This window comes from Dermacentor andersoni, chromosome 9, assembly GCF_023375885.2.
Source record: "Dermacentor andersoni chromosome 9, qqDerAnde1_hic_scaffold, whole genome shotgun sequence".
In the NCBI taxonomy this organism is placed as follows: domain Eukaryota; kingdom Metazoa; phylum Arthropoda; class Arachnida; order Ixodida; family Ixodidae; genus Dermacentor; species Dermacentor andersoni.
In genome coordinates, this window is record NC_092822.1 from 70,566,672 (window position 1) to 70,579,021 (window position 12,350).

General features: G+C 44.0%; 1 long non-coding RNA gene across 1 annotated transcript in view; it reads right to left on the reverse strand.

Annotated features, from left to right (window-relative positions):
* LOC140213214 (uncharacterized) overlaps nt 1-12,350 on the reverse strand; it is a 373,413-nt gene that overhangs the window by 344 nt on the left and 360,719 nt on the right. The gene's annotated exons all lie outside the window — the stretch shown is intronic.

A 12,350-nucleotide genomic window follows, 5' to 3' on the forward strand; every position in this document is an offset into this window, starting at 1 on the left:
TCTAGATTTGGCTTACTTACAGCTTCGCTTGGTAGCGCCTTCCATGAGTTCACATCTCCACAGAAATATGAATATATAAACGCATGGGAATGTGAACTGAATGGCCGGATGCATTTAACGTGGTTTGTCCTACTGGAGCGACGGCCAGGCGGATGAATACAGTCCTCTTTATTGATTTGAATGCGACAGTAAAGTAAAGATAGAAAACTTCATGAAAGCGACATGACGCCGACAAGACAGAGTTGTAAGGTGCGCTTGATTGCCTATGTCCGTTGCGCTGTCGTACCAAGAATATTTTAAATCGACAAACCTCAGAGCCCTATTCTGTAATCTTTCAAGTTTTTCGCGAAGATACTTTTGATGAGTGTCCCACACTATATTTCCGTATTCTGTAATAGGTCTGACCAGGGTTTTATAGGCAGCTAGATTAACGGCAGGAGGTGCATTGGTCAATGTTCTGCGCAGAAACCCTAGTTTAAATGATTTGGCGCATGCATTGGCAATGTGCTAATACCATTTTAGGTCTCGTGAGATTGTGACACCCAAGTATTTTACTTTGTCAACTTGTGTAATAGTCAAGCCTTAACATTGTACGCAAATGATAAAGGTCGCTTTTTTCTTGGTTAGGTTGATGAGCGCTGTTTTAGACACATTTATTTCCATCCCCCACATATCGCACCACTGGGCAATGTTTTGTAAAGGGGAATTAGGCTTTATTGGTCATCCATACTGCCTACTGTAGTAAAATCGCACAGTCACCTGTGAAAAGTCACAATGTTACACCTGGTTCTGAACAAGAAGAGATGTCGTTGGCGTAAAAAAAAAGTAATGTTGGTCCTAAAACAGACCCTTGGGTTAAACCGAACAAAACGCTGAGGCAGTCGGAATTTATATTGTTTAAACTTTCCTACTGGGTATTATTTGTTACATAAGCCGATATCCATGCCATTACTTTGCCGCTAATGCCACTCGATGCAAGCTTGGCTATTATTTTGAATGAGACACGCGATCGAATGCTTCTGCAAAGTCTATGAATATCGCGTCAATTTGAAGTTTAGAATAAAATATGTCAGCGAAGTCGTGTTACTTCCGGAAGTTACGTTATCGTGGACAGCCCCCTACGGAAGCCGTGCTGTTTAGGGTACAGTATATTGCTAAATTCTCTAACTTATGGTGCATTTGTTCAGGATATGCTCCATTAATTTACAACAAGTAGGTAATGATATGAGACGATACGTTCCCACAATAAATTTGTTACCACTTTTATGAATCAGGAGTATCCTAGCCCGTAGCCAATCTGTCGGAAGAGCACTATTTTTCAGTGAAAGCATAAATATTTTAAACAAAAAGGGATGAGTTGTTCTACATAACTTTTAAAAAACGCAGTTTGGATTTTATCTGGACACAAGGATTTCTCACCATCCTGTTGTAAAAGCAGGTTCAAGATGCCTCGTTCCGTTTACTCGATTTCCGGCATAGCCGAGTCAAGTTCAATGAGCTGCCCTTGGACTGGGCATTCTTCAGTGAATACAGACTGAAAAAAAGAATTTAATGAGTTAACTATTGTGTGCGTATTTTCAGTAACACTGACATTGATTTCCATCTTACGGATTCAACTGTCCGGCTTAGCTAGGTAATACCAAAAATTTTCGTGGTTGCGTTGTGATAAAATCTGGCAAAGTGTGCGAAAAAAAAGTTATTTCTTGCTTGGCGCAAAAGGTTTTTAAGTTCTTGGTAGAGCTGGCTTATTACAACTAGAGCGCGTTTACGCTTCCGCATTTTTTTCAGCTTGTTTCATATGAATAATTTCGCGCGTTAACCAAGGAGATCTTGGTTTTGTCGGTTTACATTACGTAGGAATGTAAGATTTTTCAGAGTAAAGATAGTGGCTTTAAATTTTGACGGCAAGTTGTCCCCATCATCGGAAGGTTGAGCAGAAAAATCACCTAAATTCATTTCCAGGTAAGCAATAATGCTTTCCTTGTTTGCTCTGCAATCATCATCAACCTGGTTACGCCCACTGCAGGGCAAAGGCCTCTCCCATACTTCTCCCACTACCCCGGTCATGTACTAATCGTGGCCACGTTGTCCCTGCAAACTTCATAATCTCATCCGCCCTCCTAACTGCCTGCCGCCCCCTGCTACGCTTCCCTTCCCTTGGAATCCAGTCCGTAACCCTTAATGACGATCGGTTATCTTCCCTCCTCATTACATGTCCTGCACATGCCCATTTATTTTTCTTGATTTCAACTAAGATGTCATTAACTCGCGTTTGTTCCCTCACCCAATATGCTCTTTTCTTATCCCTTAACGTTACAGCCATCATTCTTCTTTCTATAGCTCGTTGCGTCGTCCTCAATTTAAGCAGAACCATTTTCGTAGGCCTCCAGGTTTCTGCCCCGTACGTGAGTACTGGTAAGACACAGCTGTTATAAACTTTTCTCTTGAGGGATAATGGCAACCTGCTGTTCATGATCTGAGAATGCTGGCCAAACGCACCCACCAGGTTTCTGCCCCGTACGTGAGTACTGGTAAGACACAGCTGTTATAAACTTTTCTCTTGAGGGATAATGGCAACCTGCTGTTCATGATCTGAGAATGCTGGCCAAACGCACGCAAGCCCATTCTTATTCTTCTGATTATTTCAGTTTCATGATCCGTATCCGCGGTCACTACCTGCCCTAAGTGGATGTATTTCCTTACCACTTCCAGTGCCTCGCTACCTATCGTAAACTGCTGTGCTTTACCGAGACTGTGAAACATTATTTAGTTTCCTGCAGATTAATTTTTAGACCCACGCTTCTGCTGTGCCTCTCCAGATGAGTGAGCATGGATTGCAATTGGTCCCCTGAGTTACTAAGCAAGGCAATATCATCAGCGAATCGTAAGTTACTAAGGTATTCTCCATTAACTGTTATACCGAACTTTCCCAATCCAGGTCTCTGAATACCTCCTGTAAACACGCTGTGAATAGCATTGGAGCGATCGTATCTCCCTGCCTGACTCCTTTCTTTATTGGGATTTTGTTGCTTTCTTTATGGAGCACTACGGTGGCTTTGGATCCGCTATATATATCTTTCAGTATTCTTACATACGGCTCTGCTGCACCCTGATTCCGTAATGCCTCCATGACTGCTGAGGTTTCGACAGAATCAAACGCTTTCTCGTAATCAATGAAAGCTATATATAAGAGTTGGTTATATTCCGCACATTTCTCCATCACCTGATCGATAGTGTGAATATGGTCTATTGTTGAGTAGCCTTTACGGAACCCTGCCTGGTCCTTTGCATGACAGATGTCTAAGGTGTTCCTTATTCTATTTGCGATTACCTTAGTAAATAGTTTGTAGGCAACGGACAGTAAGCTGATCGGTCTGTAATTCGTCATGTTTGTGGCGTCCCCTTTCTTATGGATTAGGATTATGTAAGCGTTCTGCCAAGATTCCGGTATGCTGGAGGTCATGAGGCATTGCGTATACAGGGTGGCCAGTTTTTCTAGAACAATCTGCCCACGATCCGTCAACAAATCTGCTATTACCCGATCCTCCCCAGCCGCCTTCGCCTTTTGCATATCTTCCAAGGCTTTCTTTACGTCTTCCGGCGTTACTTGTGGGATTTTGAATTTCTGGACTATTCTCTCTTCCATTAACGTCGTGGCTGTCACTGGAAGTGCATAAATCTCTATAGAACTCTTCAGCCACTTGAACGATCTCATCCATATTAGTAATGATATTGCCGATTTTGTCTCTTAACGCATACATCTGATTCTTGCAAATTCCTAATTTGCCATTTCCTAGTTCCAATTTTCGCTCTGCAATGATCTCTAATAAATATATGTGAATTTTCAGTCGTTCTTTTTTCCAGGCCAAGATTAGGAAATTTAATTGGGAACACAGTATGGTCAGAGATTCTGTCTTCCACCATAACATGAGCCTCTATTGGGCTGGAAATCAAAGCAAGGTCTAAAGTATTAGAAACAGGCCCTTGGACGCGTGCCGCTTGCGTTACGCGTTGAGACAAGGAAAAGGTTAGCATGGTATCAAAAAGTTGCTGGCAGCTGTTTGCCTCCATATGGCTAATGGTTAAGTTATCCCAGTCTATTCCTGCTAAGTTGAAGTCACCGAGAGGTACTAGCTTCGTTCGATCATGCATTCGCTCGAGGAGATAGTTGAGTAAATCCCTAAGGTAAGTTTCAGGTGCCCCAGGTCGTAAGTTTACTCCACCTATTAGTAGACGTGTTGATTGAAATGTGACAGTACCCTAGAGACTCTCGTGGTTAGGTATACCATTTTGCTCTCGGAACGTGAGACCGTTTTTTATAGCGACGGCTACTCCACTTCCACGGCTATCGCGGTGTTCGCGAATGAGGCTATAGCTTTCTAGAATAATTGCTGAATTGTGGATATCGGGATGAATCCACGTCTCCGTTGACTACACCGATGATGATTACACGTATATAGAGCTTCGGTTGATTGCCCGATAACCGACGCGTGCTTCGTTGATCAGTCTAATGGGAAGGGGCCATTCCAGGAGACCTGAAGGTACATCTTTGCCCAGGATAACGTTACAACTTGAGATTAAGATACGAGGCTTGTTTGGAAATCCCAGCCGCAACGCAGACGATTCGGTTGCTGTCTTTGCCGGGTGGATCGCCTTGACACCACTTCCGTCGCCAGTATTGTTGACTGTGAAGCAGCTGCCGTTCTTGAAATGGTGCAGTTGCGGTTGAATGTGGTGGAAGCGCCCTCCTAGGCATTGTCGCCTGGGAAACCTCTCTCTCGGATTCATCTCCGAAGTCCGCCTGGAAAAGCTCACGTGTGGCTAGAAGGCATTGCCGGTTGCGTCGGAGTACATGAAGAGATCAACCCCAACACGGTACCAGGCATGTCCTGGGATCTGTCTAAGTACTATCGGTTCGCTGGGCTGCTTATACGTGTATTTTTGATGAACGGCACATGGCAATATTTTCTATGTCCGCGCTCAGTACTGGCCCGAACACAAAGCGCCCGGCTGTTGCTTTGCAGCCGTTTATGCTTAAGCGTCCTTCGTGAATACGAGTGAGCATTTCAGCTCTCATGAGCTTCGGTATAACAACCTTTGATCCCTTCATCACAATGCCTTGAACTTCTGATAACTCAGGAGAAACCGATTTCATCGTGCCACCAATTTCTTCGCCATTCCTGAGGCAGCGCAACACACTTTGCAAGTCTGGGTCAGCGGCTGTTGCTCCTGCTAGTTTAACGTTTTCTTGCTCGCCAATTCTGAAGCCGCGCCCACTACATGTACGTTGACGTCATCTGTGAAGTTACCCACGCTGCGGGGAGAAACGGGCGACGATCTGGATAGCATATCTGCCAGGAGCAGTTGTTTCCCTGGGACAAAGCGAAGGATATTATCATATCTTACTAAGCGCAAGAAAAAATGCTGTAATCTTGGAGGCATATCTGCAATGACTTTAGCCGCGATAGCTAGCAATGCTCTGCGGTCGGTTTCAATAAATTTGCTATCGTAGACGAAGTGAAAAAATTTGTCTTACCCAAAGGTAAGACAAATTGTGTCTCTTTGTGTCTCTTTTTTGTCTCTTTTTTCTAGTGTCTCTCTATAGTGTATAGTATCTATAGTGTATATATAGTGTATCTATAGCATATATAGTATATAGTATATATAGTGTATATATAGTGTATATATAGTGTATAGTGTCTTTCTATAGTGTCTCTTTTTCTATTTGGGCGTAACTTTGTTCCGCCTCAGTCATTGTCCGGGAAGCGTAGGCTACTGTCCGCCAACCGCCGCCAGACCACTGAAGCAGGGTTGAGCCCATACCATTCTGTGATGCGTGAGAAGAGATTTTGGTTTCTCGGGTCTGATCAAATATGGCTAGCAGAGGCGCACTGCTAAGAATACTGCAGATAGCTTGCCACTCGTTTAAATTGTTTTGATACCACTGAAACACAGTGTCCTTCTTCATTAGGCTTCGCAGTAACGTTGTTCTTTCTGCCAAGTGAGGTATGTATTTGCCGAAGTAGTTTACAAACTTGAGCATTCTGTGGACGCCTGCTTTTTCGATTGGCCAGTGCTTTTCGCTTAATGGTGACGTTATTGCAGGGTTCGGACTTATTGCGTCTTGGCTGATCACGTCGCCCAAAAAGTTAATTTCAGTCACCTCGAATCTACACTTTGTTGCATTAGACGTTATGCCGGCCTTTTTTGCAAAATTCAGAACCATACGGAGGCGGGTATCATGCTCTTCCCTCGTGCTCCCCATATGAGTACGTCGTCGATAATGTACCACACCTGGGGCCTGGTCAAATATTTAATTCATAGTTTTTGAAATTTTCGCTGTGCGGAAGCGATTCCGAAGGGAAGTCTCAAGAAGCTACAACGCCCAAACGACGTTCCATTTGTGTATATCGTTGAAGTGGCATCATCAAGAGAGATTCGATGAAAACCCGAGTACGCGTCAAGGCGCGTAAAAATTTTTGCTCCGGCCAGCTCTGCCTCAATACCTTCTCTTTTTGGTAATGGATAGTGCTCTTCTTTTATGCCTGCGTTAATGCACCTGGGATCAATATGCGAAGTTTACCGTACTTTTTCCTTGCTGCGACAACGGGGCTTACTCAACCCGTCGGCTCGCTGACTTTGATGATAATGCCTGCACGTTCCATGCTGTTCGTTCAATGTGGTCTGGTGCTGGGAGGAGTTCGCGCAATGCCAGGGGCACCCGTCGCACCGGTTCGATCACGGGTGTTGTTTCCTCGTGCAGGGACCATGTGGTACGGTCGTTCCACGCAGCCGATACCCTGAAACAACTCTGGGAATTCTTTCCCGATTTTGTCACTGCTGTTCATCTGAACGGACCCCACAGTACGCAACACCAGTCCTAAAGTTACGCTTGCAGACAGCCGCAGGATGTCCTGGTTGCTCAAAGCACTCGCTCCATCAACGTCATCAAGCCATGCTGATAGGCTTGATGACGTTGCCACTGTGTGAGCGCAGAACAGGGGGGCTTGTCTTCAAAGATGGATTCACCTTGAGCCTTTTGAAAAAAGATGAGGCAACAAGTTGGCTTTCGAGCCTGTGTCTACCTTCGGAGACACCTGTTGGGACGCGACTTGGCCGCCGATTACCCAATCAGCTTTGTTGCCCCACGCCAAGACCCAGGATTTGAAAATCGTCGTGCTCGTGTCTAACAGGGCTTTTTTGAGGACTTTTCCTACAACAAGCCAAAAAGTGATTAGCACCACCGCACGAGGAGCACGTTTTTCTAAAGGCTAGGCACCGTCCACGTTAGTGGATGCAGTTGTACTTTGAACATTTGAATTGCCTCCTTGCTTTGATATGCGCTACTTCCGTTTCAGGTCGAGCGTTACTATGCTCGGAGCATCAGGCAAGTGCCTCGCGCGCCAGACGTTTGAACTGCACACGCTGAAAATTGTAACTGCGCATTTGGATTGGTACCACTTGTTTTTCCGCTTGAATCCATGCGTTTTGCTCGGCACATACTACCTCCGCCTTGCAAATTTCTTCGGCTTTGCGCAATGCAAGGCCCTTAAGCTTCAGAATTTATTTCGCAATTCCGGGTTAACCATGCCGAAAACAATCTGGTCTCTCACCATTGAATCACTTAGGTCGTCAACATTGCAACTTTGAGCCAGCTTCCTTAAGTCTCGAGCGAAATACTCAAAAAGCTTGAGTCAGCTTCAGTCCTTGCACGGAAGACATACGGTTCATACACCTCGTTTTGCTGTTGCCGACAATATTCTTCAAACCTTCCCGTCACTACTGCATAATTCTCTTTTCTTTCGTTACCCGAAAACAAGAAATTGTTGAATACCTCTAGGGCGTCCTCTCCAGCAATGGTGAGCAGGAGCACAGTCAAGGCTGGCTCCGACCTCGCTGCCTTCGCCGTCTCTGTCGCTTGCAAGAACAGCTCGAATCTGGGCTTGAACAGGCACCAATTTTTTGCGGTGTTCCCTGACTGCACAAGCGGTTGCAGCGCTTTCACTAAATCCATCTTGTCAGTTCACTGCGACACCCGTGCTTTAATGTGTTACTGCTTGTGCAAATCTACCCCACTTTTAACACCATGTTCCGGTGCCGACCACACAGCATGTAAGCAAAAAGAACAAGAAGTTTCTTTAGTCATGGATGATTACACGTATATATAGCTTTGTTTGACTGCCCGATTACAGACACGTGCTTCGTTGATCAATCTAACCTGAAGGGGCCATTCCAGGAGCGCATGCGTGACCTGACGATACAGGACGAAAGGCTCATCCGCCTTGTCCAATCTTTTTTCATCTGTCACATTACTTACGTTGCGCCCTTTCTCAATTGGTACAATGCTGAAAAGACTAAACTGGACGTCATTATTAGAGGAGCCTATAAGCAGGCCTTAGGACTACCCAACCACACCAGCACGCAAATTCTACTACAATTACGTACACACAATACCTTAGACGGGCCGCAGCATTCTGACAAGCTTGATATCCACTGTACACACATCGGTCTATTCGCCATCTACAAGACGTCTTGTCAAGATCATCGAGACGGTCTTGAAAATCATTATAAACGCTTACAAGACAAATTCAAGAAGTCTTACCAAAACTTTGTCGGATGTCTTAAGACGTCTTGTAGCCGTTGTGAAGACCGTCTAGTGCACCGCCAAATCAGGGATATAAGATGTTTTGCAAGACATCTTGCAGCCGTTTTAAAAACTGCTATAAGACTTTCTGTGAGACGTTTTGTAGCCGTTTTGGTAACGGCTATGAGATGTCTTTCAAGACGTCTTTTAACCGTTTAATGACGGCGATAAAAAATTTTGTGAGATGTTGTGTAGCCGTCCCAAAAATGTTTTCCCAACAGACTTAACAAACTTGACCAGGAAGGCGTGATACCTTCGAGTCAATATTAGTGTAACGTAGCCCTATAATTCAGCAAAAAAATTGTTGAGTGACATGTCTTTTAAGGCCCCAAGCTAACGAACGTCCAAACAATTCAATATCTTTCAAAAGTGGCAGCACTTCAAGTCCGGAATATTTAACTTTCATTGCAAGCATCAGCACCTTAAAATTGTATCGAGCAGTACCACTTTTTCATTGGGCTAGGGAGCAGTTGCAAAAATGACAGCAAGACCTACAAACCTGGCAATTTAGTGGAAACACCTTTGTCAGAGCAAGCACTAGCACGAATATTATATTTTAGGTAGTCTCTTGACACCCAAATTCAGTCATAACATTGCAATCCAGTGTCCATTTCCTTCCAGACCAAATGTCCAACGAAATGATGCTGAGATTTAGTGGTCTGGTTAGAAACGGCATGCACTGCACATATGCGATCGTCTGGCAAGACCCAAGATAATTTTCCTTACCTTGACAACATTGTTCAATATTTGCGGATGGAATAATATCAAGGATTCCAGCAACACTATTCGAGAAGTCTTTGATGGATGTTTGGCACACACATGAATTTAAGAACACAATACTCCCTCCGACTATAGCATTCATTATAAAGTAATTGAGTGGCTCCTCAGAGGCTCAGTGGATAAATCAATGTGAATGTTCCTAATCCTCGCAATATTGAAAAGTTTGGCTGCATCGCAAGAACCAATGTCTATGGCCCATTTCTTACAACCCACCACAGCACCAATGAAATAGTGGCAAGGGCACAAAAGTGACAACACACGTTAAAGCCACGTTACCATGAAGATGGATTAGTCAAACAAATGAAGAGCTGAAGTGGCGAAAGGTTTCAAAGAAATTTTAATAAAGAAAATCAATAACACCACTACATAACCACAATGTTTCTAACGCACCTTCCCGATTTGCCTTGTGATTATGTTATAACACATTGGTCATTTCATGATTCAAGGTGCTGGCTTAAACAGTTCCACAGGCTCATGCACCTGCAGACAATGTAGCTTGTTCCTTATGTTGCTTGGGCTCAAATTTGTCACCTGTAACTCGAAAGTAAGACGAGATATTACCAAACACATGTTACAATGAAACTTCGTTGGAACGAAATGGAACATAACGATTATTAGATGTAGCAAAGTGAAACCCCCGTTGAAAACAGCCGCTTTTGCTCACTGTGAATGCAAATATTACAATAATGAGCGCCATTCTTAAGCATATAAAATGATAGACTAAAAAATTATGCGGATCTCACGTATGTGCACGAGTTGATGTAAACGAAGCTTTCTGTGTTCTTTGTGGTCATTTTCGTACGTAATCTCCACGGAGTAGTCAGGCACCTTCTAATGAAGTGTTGTCAATGTTTGCCTGACGACGTCCGCCATTGTGATGCAAATAAATGTAACTTCAACTCATTTTCTCAGAAATAAATGCTGAATGAAGCGATGACGTCATCCCGAACAAGATCATCAAGCGCCGTACTGCTCGATCTTATGATGCCCCCATTGGCAAGGTTATTTTCGTGTTTTCTTTTCTTTTGGGGGGAGGGGGCGATGTGCTCTTGTACAGTAGAAACGTCCCCTGGACGTCTCTAATGTGATCGTTTTTATTCTCAAGCACCCAATAAATATAGTCATCACTGCAACTCAAGATATCCTGGTGGCAGGCCACCATGGCGTGTTGCGCAAGTATGACAACGCTGATTCATTTGGGTTGCCATATACTATTTTACGCGTCATACTTCAGCACACTCATTTTTCCAACTATGCCAGAGCTCTAAAAGGCCGGCCAACTCACTACGTCCCTTTCCTCTGTTTACTTCCGCAAAGTGGGCACCCATCGCTGTGGTTACCAAATTTGCCCAGCGGTTTGCTATTACTGAAGCCTTTCTGGCGACCTGAGCAACTGAAGTCGCAGCCTTTCTTCAAACAGCGTCGACGTTCAATATGGCTATTGTCAAGTACTTTCCGCGGACTTCGCTCACCACCTTCTCTCCAGTGTCATCTCTTACACTACTCGCTCCTGCTATACAAAACACAAACACGCAACGACCTTAATGAAGTATCAATGACACGTTAGCTGACATGCTGTCGATGTACCTTTCCGCTAAGCACCGGGATTGGAGCGTGGTCCTGTGTATGGGGATATTATCGGTCTACAGCCTCGCTCAACTACACTGCTCGTTATTCATCACTTTGTTTTGTCGACAGCCGCATACTGTATTTCCTCTGAATATACTTTCGGCTTTAGGTGAGACTTTGCACGCCCGCTTATTCTGTCACGCTGACGGCGACCATTGTCGTCAGGCTGCCGCCTCATTCTGAGCTTCGCCCTCACTATAGAGCAGAGAAAGTTGTTTTCACAAACAAACCACCGGGATTCGAGCCCATGTATTCGCAGCATCCTCAATTTGGGAGCTGGGCGCGCTAACCATTACGCTACTACCTGCCTCAACAATTTCTCTCAAGACGGCACCTTGTCTTCTAACGCGTTCTTATTTTTGTGTTCGCGTCTCTGTCTTGAAGGGACGCGCACCGTAACATGCTGCAATGGTGCTTGTATTGAGCACCATTGCAGCACACAACTGCTGCACATTGCTGCAGAAAATAGCGTGTCTTTCCCTTATGAAAATGGTTATGTCCTTTATGTTTACTGTATGTTTCCTTGAGATCACATGAGGAAACGTCCGTTATGTTTCCTCCATGTTGAAATTTGGCCACTGCTTTTATGTTTCCTTCATGTGTCCTCCCTTTATGTATCCCTTATGTTACCGTACTTTGTTTCCTCCATGTTGAAATTTGACCACTGCTTTTATGTTTTCTTTATGTGTCTTTCCTTTGTGTATCCTTTATGTTACCGTCCTTTATGTTTCCCCCATGTTAAAATTTGGCCACTGCTTTTATGTTTACTTCGTGTGTCCCACCTTTATGCGGCCCCAGTGATTAAATCCTGTATTTTATGTAGACATGCATAGATGAAGATTGCAAGGTTACTGTTCCCTACAATATGCAGCATACAGATTAGAACACTGCTATGGCACAGAAAGTCTGCTAACTTGTTCTAAAATTACAAACTAATTAGACTTCATAGAATATTTCAGTATAACACTTGGAATACCATTGTACGTTCCTCACTGCAGTGCTGCTGCTGTTCTAGTTATGTCTTTCCTACTAATATAAAATGTAATGTTTGGATGGAAAGATCAGGCTGTATTGGTGTTTGTACTTTTAAAAGAAAGTTTTCACTGTGCTTTGTAAAGGTTTGTCTGAAATTACGAGTAGTGTATTGGACTATCTGTATGTTACTTCAATTTGCCACGTCTGCTCACAGCAGACCTCTGGTATGCGGTGCTTGGATGAGAGCTCACAGGGCACCTGAAAAACAAAACAAAAGGAAATCTTTTTCACTTACTCAAAAATATTCATATAAGCAAGAACA